A 6,194-nucleotide genomic window follows, 5' to 3' on the forward strand; every position below is an offset into this window, starting at 1 on the left:
GCATGATCCTTCTCTGGTGAAGTGGCATTCCGCCTTTGTAAAACTTCTTCGGATGTTCTTAAATCTGCTTTGCAATAGCAATACTTCCTATTTACGGTGTACATTCTAAGTGCCAGGCCCTGGGCTGGGAATATTACGTATATAATTTCATTTAATCATCACAACAAATCTGCCCATGGATAGTGTTGCCTTTATAAAGATAAAGAAGTGGAAGCTCAGAGAATATTATACTTTTTAATACTTACATGTACTACATGATTTTACATCTAATCTTTTTAACGATTCTCTGAGATGGATTTTTGTCCCCATTTTAAAGGTGAGAATAGTGTGACTCATAATTATTTATAATAGCTACCAATTATTGCATACTAATTGTGTAACAGGCATTTGTCACATCTCTTAAATATACCATGTTATCTCATGTAATTCTTACAACCAATAAGATAAATCTTAACTCCACTTTACAAATAAGTAAATGAGGGCAGGGCAAGACACACAACTTGCCCAATGTCATTCAACTAAGATAAATAAAGCCAGGATTTTAACCAAGATTTTGCTGATTTGAAAGCCCTAGTACTTAACCTATGCCGCGCACTATTCCTACTTCATTGCTTTTCCAATTTTGCATTTATTTTTTTCCATTTTCTCTATTTAATGCAATGTAAATAGACTTATAATGAAACTCCAGATCCATGGATTCAAGATCAATTTAAAGGAGCTCCCGCTGTCCAAATCTGAAACAATTTGAGCATAAAAATAAATAAATAATCCATTTGATAAGTAGGAATTCATGAGTCTGCACTGATTTGAATGAATGAATGAATGAAGAGGAGAGAAAACTCATCCTTAAAGTAGAAAGCCAGCCAATAAATAGAGGAAGAATGATGGAATTAGAAAACCACTGTAGTGGCCACCACCATAGTAATAATTAACTCTTGCAAGAAACATCACTGGATGCTAAAATTAGTAGGTGAAAGTGGAGTGAGAAATGAGATTTTATGTAGCCGCAAAGTATGTCCCACAAAATATTTATTAATAACAAAGGTGAAATAACTTTACAATAGAGAGACAAGGCAAACACCACAATCTTAACTAAGAGGTCAAAGTTAACACCACTGATAACAAGACAAGAAGATACCACATGCCTCTCAATAAAATGCAATGAAAAGAACACAGCATCCATGTTATCTTAGCTAAAAATGCACCCGTGTCTAATCATGAGAAAACATCAGAAAAACACAAATTGAAGAATGGCCTACAAAATGACAGATATATAATCATCAAAAATGTCAAGGTCATAAAATGACTGAGGACCTATTCCAGAATAAAGAGACTAGAAACACAATGGAGGGTAACATATGTCTTTGGATGAGATTCTTTACTGGGGAGACTGGCAAAATTTGAGTGGAGTCTCTGGGTAAAAAAAAATTATAGAGAGATTTCTTCATAATAATTTTGCAACTTTTAAGTTTGAAACTTGTCAAGTAAAAAATATTTTTAAAAAATCTAACCACTTTCTATGTGACCTTAGTCAAGTCACTGAACTTCCCTGAGTTTGTTTTTTGTTCTATAAAATTGGGAAAATAATTCAGTAGTTCCACTGGCACAAAAATGAGATAGATGGTGGATACAAAAACACCTGGCATTTATCAGGTGGTCAATAAATACTAGTTTACTTTCTCTTTTCAACCTGCTCATCTAATATTTTGAACTTGATCTATTGGGGGCTGAGGAGCGGGGTGCTGAATAGCATGACTTATGCTTTGTTTCACAAGGTGAACAAGTGACAAAATATCCCAAAGACTTCAAGCTTGGAGCCTTACTTTGGGTAGCCTTATAATTTACTTGAGAATTATCATTCCACAGGGCAGTGTTTCCAAAATCAAGGTCCCACAGATATATTGTGGGAAGTCCAGAGAATTTCTGGAGCATTTTTTGTGTGTTTTTATTTAAATTAAAATAGAAATTTATATAATTTTGTCAACATGATTATATCTAATTGAGCAACATCAGTGTCCATGTTTGCAATTGTTTTTGAAATTTCAGAGACCACATTTATAATTGTGTTTACAATTGGTTGGAAACCAAAGAATCCTGCTTTTATTATCATGGGTAATGAGAAAAAGAAGCATATCCTATAAGTAATTTATGAATTTGTACCAAGTGAAGGCTACTGCTAGCAAATACAGAAACTTTGTGTGAATACAAAAAAACACGTCCTTGCCTCAAGGCACCTTACCTCCATATGTCAAATTGTTCTATTCTAAACAATAATCAGAATAAGTTAGTAAATGATATACTGTCATAAAATCATAAATATTAAAGAAAAAGAAAAAATAGAGCAGATTAAGAGGAGGCAGGAGTCCTGGATCAGGAATGGGGAGCAGCATCAGATTCAGTATTAAATGTATTGACCAGGGTTGGTCTCATTAGGAAGGTGAGAAACGTATCTGGGGCAGATGTCTGAGACAAGCAGATATCTTGAGGAAGAGGATTTGAGAAAGAGGAAACCAATGCACTAAAGCAGGACTATGTCCGGTGTGTTCAAGAAACAACAAGGAGGCCAGAATGGCTGGAGCAGAGCAAGTGAGGAAGAGAATAGTAGGCGATGACTGTCAGAGAAGTAAGGGTGAGGAATAGATGATATATGGTGTTGGAGGGCACTGTAAGGATTTGGGCTTTTAGTTTGGGTGAAATGGGGTTTTGAGCAGAAGGGTAACTTGCTGAGAATTACATTTCAAAAGGATTACTGTGAATAGGCTGTAGATGGCAAACGTAGAAGCAGGGAGACCTGTTAGGAGGCGATCTTAGTGGTCCAGGTGAGAAATGTCCATGACTGAGACAAAGGAGATATTCAGGGATGTTGGAAAGAAGTAGTAAGATTCTGCTTCTATTTTAAACATAGAACCAATTGGATTTCCTAGAGATAGGATAAGGATATGAAAGAGAAGACTCAGTGATGACTCTGAGGTTGTTGGCCTGAACGATTGGTAGATTTTTCGATCACTGAAAGAGAGAAATGACAGGCAGTTTTGAAAGGAACATACTAAGTTTGAGATATTTGTTAAGCATGCAAGAGGGTATATGCATCTGGAGCTCAGAACTGGCTAGAGATGGAAACGGGATGTCCTCGGTATTTCCAGCCAAGAGTCTACAAGGTGATGGACAAGAGAATACAAGCAAATGGAGAAGAATGCAAAGGAATGAGCCTTGGAATCTCCAGTGTTGAATGTTTGGAGAGAGAGAAGGATCCACAAAAGAAACTTAGAAGGAATGTCCAGTGAAGCAGGCAGAAAACCATGAGTAAGATGTCTTAGAAGTCAGTTGAAGACAGGGATTTTTGGTTCAATTCTTCACTCTTCTGTAATTGGACTCTACATCCATACCATGTGCCACATAACTTTGCAGTGCCCTCCCACTCTGGGCTTGGGCACATGACTTACTTCAGTGGGTGTGAATGAAGCAGAGGCTTGAAGAAGACTTCTATGGTTCATTCTTTCATTGCTGGTATTTTCTTTCATTGCTGGTATTTTCTATAAGAGCACGTTCTGGGTAGCTGCTGTTTGAAGAAAAATGAAAGACCTGAATCCTAAGCAGATCTGCCCTATCTAACTCACAGACCTGTGAGCATAAGAAATAAATTTATTGTTATAAGTCACTGAGCTTGTGATACAATATCATTGCAGCAATCGTTGACTATTATAACCACACAAAAGTCCCCAGGAACACATATACAACCCAAAGAGACAGGGAGTTCCCCTACCTTGGCAAAACTCCCTTTGTTTGATTTAGATAAATGATGTGACATTTCTTGCACCTCCATGATGTGGTGTAAATTCATTCCTTCCTGTGTGTGTGTGTGTGTGTGTGTGTGTGTGTGTGTACATGTGCACACAAGCATGTGTTTTAATATTTCTCAGTTGATGCTCATGACCAAGCTTAGGAACCACCAGACTAAATGACCTCTAAGGTTTCTTCTAAATCGAAAATTTCATGACTCTACAGAAACCAGCTCACACCATTTGTTCACTGTGTCACATGTAGCTCCTCCATTCTGGCAGCTTCTGCTTTAAGTCAAGCAGAGGTCATTCTCTGCCCCTATGCTTTAGCATCATTATTTCTGAGGTCCTTTGCAACCAGCACATACAAGAGGCCCCCACCTTCCCAGAGGCTTATATCACAGCCTTTAGATGATGGAGAAGGAGATGAGCACAGAGATGGAGCAGGATGTGGTGTGAGTTACTGCATAGCATGGGAGGAACGGGAAGACAGTGATGCTGCAAGACGCTAGCCTCCATGTCCCTGGACTTCCAGATCAAACAGCTGCTTGCAATAGATTGGGAGGGGTCTGGAAACAGGACAAAATTCTGGTAATAGCACAAATGTGGAAACAAACGTACTATATTGGAACTATTGGATAGATATTTAATAAATACTTAGTAGATTTTCCATTTAAATAGGAAACCTAAGATAGAGGAAAAATGAAACTATGTGGAATATATGAAAGTCTCATCATCACAGATGTTCCAGTGATACCCTGGAAATTCCTAGACAGGGCCTGACCTTAAATGTAGATGGATATTGGAAAAGTAACTGTTATTCTCTCTCTCTTTCTTGTTCTCTCTCCCTCTTCCCACCCTCTTTCTCTCTCAACAAGCAATCTGTAATGTCTAGGGAGCATACAAAGTTAATGGGATATAAATTTCACCTTTTGGGGCAACTCTGAGCACTTTTAAAGTTCTAATTCATCTTAATAAGGTGTCGACATAGAAAGCAGACCAACATTCACATCAGCTCCAAAAGAACTCTTTCTATCCAAAGACCGAAATTTACTGGATTAGAAAGGAATTTCCCTCTTTATCTTTAGATATTATAGATAAATATAATATCTTTTGTTATTATTTCCTTCTCTCTCTCTCTCTCTCTCTCTCTCTCTCTCTCTCTCTCTCTCCTGGAGGGTTAATCTATTCCTCCATTTTCTTATTGATCTATCTCATCCTACTCCAAAGACAGAGAATCAAGATTTAGACAAACCACAGACTACGTTTCATTGTTAAACTATTGTAAAAGAGGCATAAGGATCCTGTAAGTACTGCTAACTTTTCTTGAACATCTTTAGGTGCTGGTGTCTTTCTTCAGTAACCTTTTAGTTCAAATGGTGTGTGTGTGTGTGTGTGTCTGTGTGTGTGCACATGTGCATGCAAACACACGTGTGTATGGAAGCATACATATTAGACATGATAATATTTTTAAATATATTTTTATTTTTCAATTACAATCAACATACAATATTATATTAGTTGCAGGTGTACAACATGGTGATTAAAAATTTATATAACCTACAAAGTGATCACCCTGATAAATCTAGCACTCATCTGACACCATATATAGTTATTACAATATCATTGACTATATTCCTTACGCTATACTTTACTACCCCATGACTGTTTTGTAACTACCAATTTGTGCTTCTTAACACCTTCCTCTTTTTCACGCCCCTTCCCCCCAAAAAACCCTCTCCCTTCTGGCAACCATCAACATGCTTTCTGTATCTATAAGTTTGCTTCTGTTTCGTTCTTTTATTTTGCTTTTTAGATAATATATATTTAAAACAGAAGATGACTTTTTAAAAAAATGTACCAGCTATTCAGTCATTCTGGGAGGCTATAGGCTTATTCTAAGGTTTTTGAGGCTAGCTACATTGACAGGAATATAGTGGTTTGACAACATAATCTCTGTTAGGTTCATCAATTTCAGCTAAAAAATATGTCAGTTAAATAAATCAATTTCAGCTAAATAAAATTATGGTACATACATACAATGGAAACAACTCTGCAGCCATTAAAAAGAATTATTTCACTCACCTTCAAGATACATTATTAAGTGAAAAAAAGACACGACAGCATATGTAATGTGCCATCATTTATATGAGGGGGAAATACATTTATAAACATATATGCATTTATAAAAGCACAAAATATTTCTGAAGGAATACACAAAAAAGTTTATGGTTGCCCATGGGAGTGTGGGGTAAGGGCAGGCATAGAAAGACAGAAACCTATTTGTTTTCTCTAGTCAACAAAAAATCAAAATAATAAGAAGGAAGTCTCCCTTTATTCCATTTTTAATAGTTATGTGACAGCACGCTCTACTGATACAAGGTTGGGCTTTGGAGTCAAGCAGGCTAAGATTTG

Source organism: Pteropus medius, unplaced genomic scaffold (genome assembly GCF_902729225.1).
Source record: "Pteropus medius unplaced genomic scaffold, Ma_sr-lr_union100, whole genome shotgun sequence".
Classification (NCBI taxonomy): Eukaryota; Metazoa; Chordata; class Mammalia; order Chiroptera; family Pteropodidae; genus Pteropus; species Pteropus medius.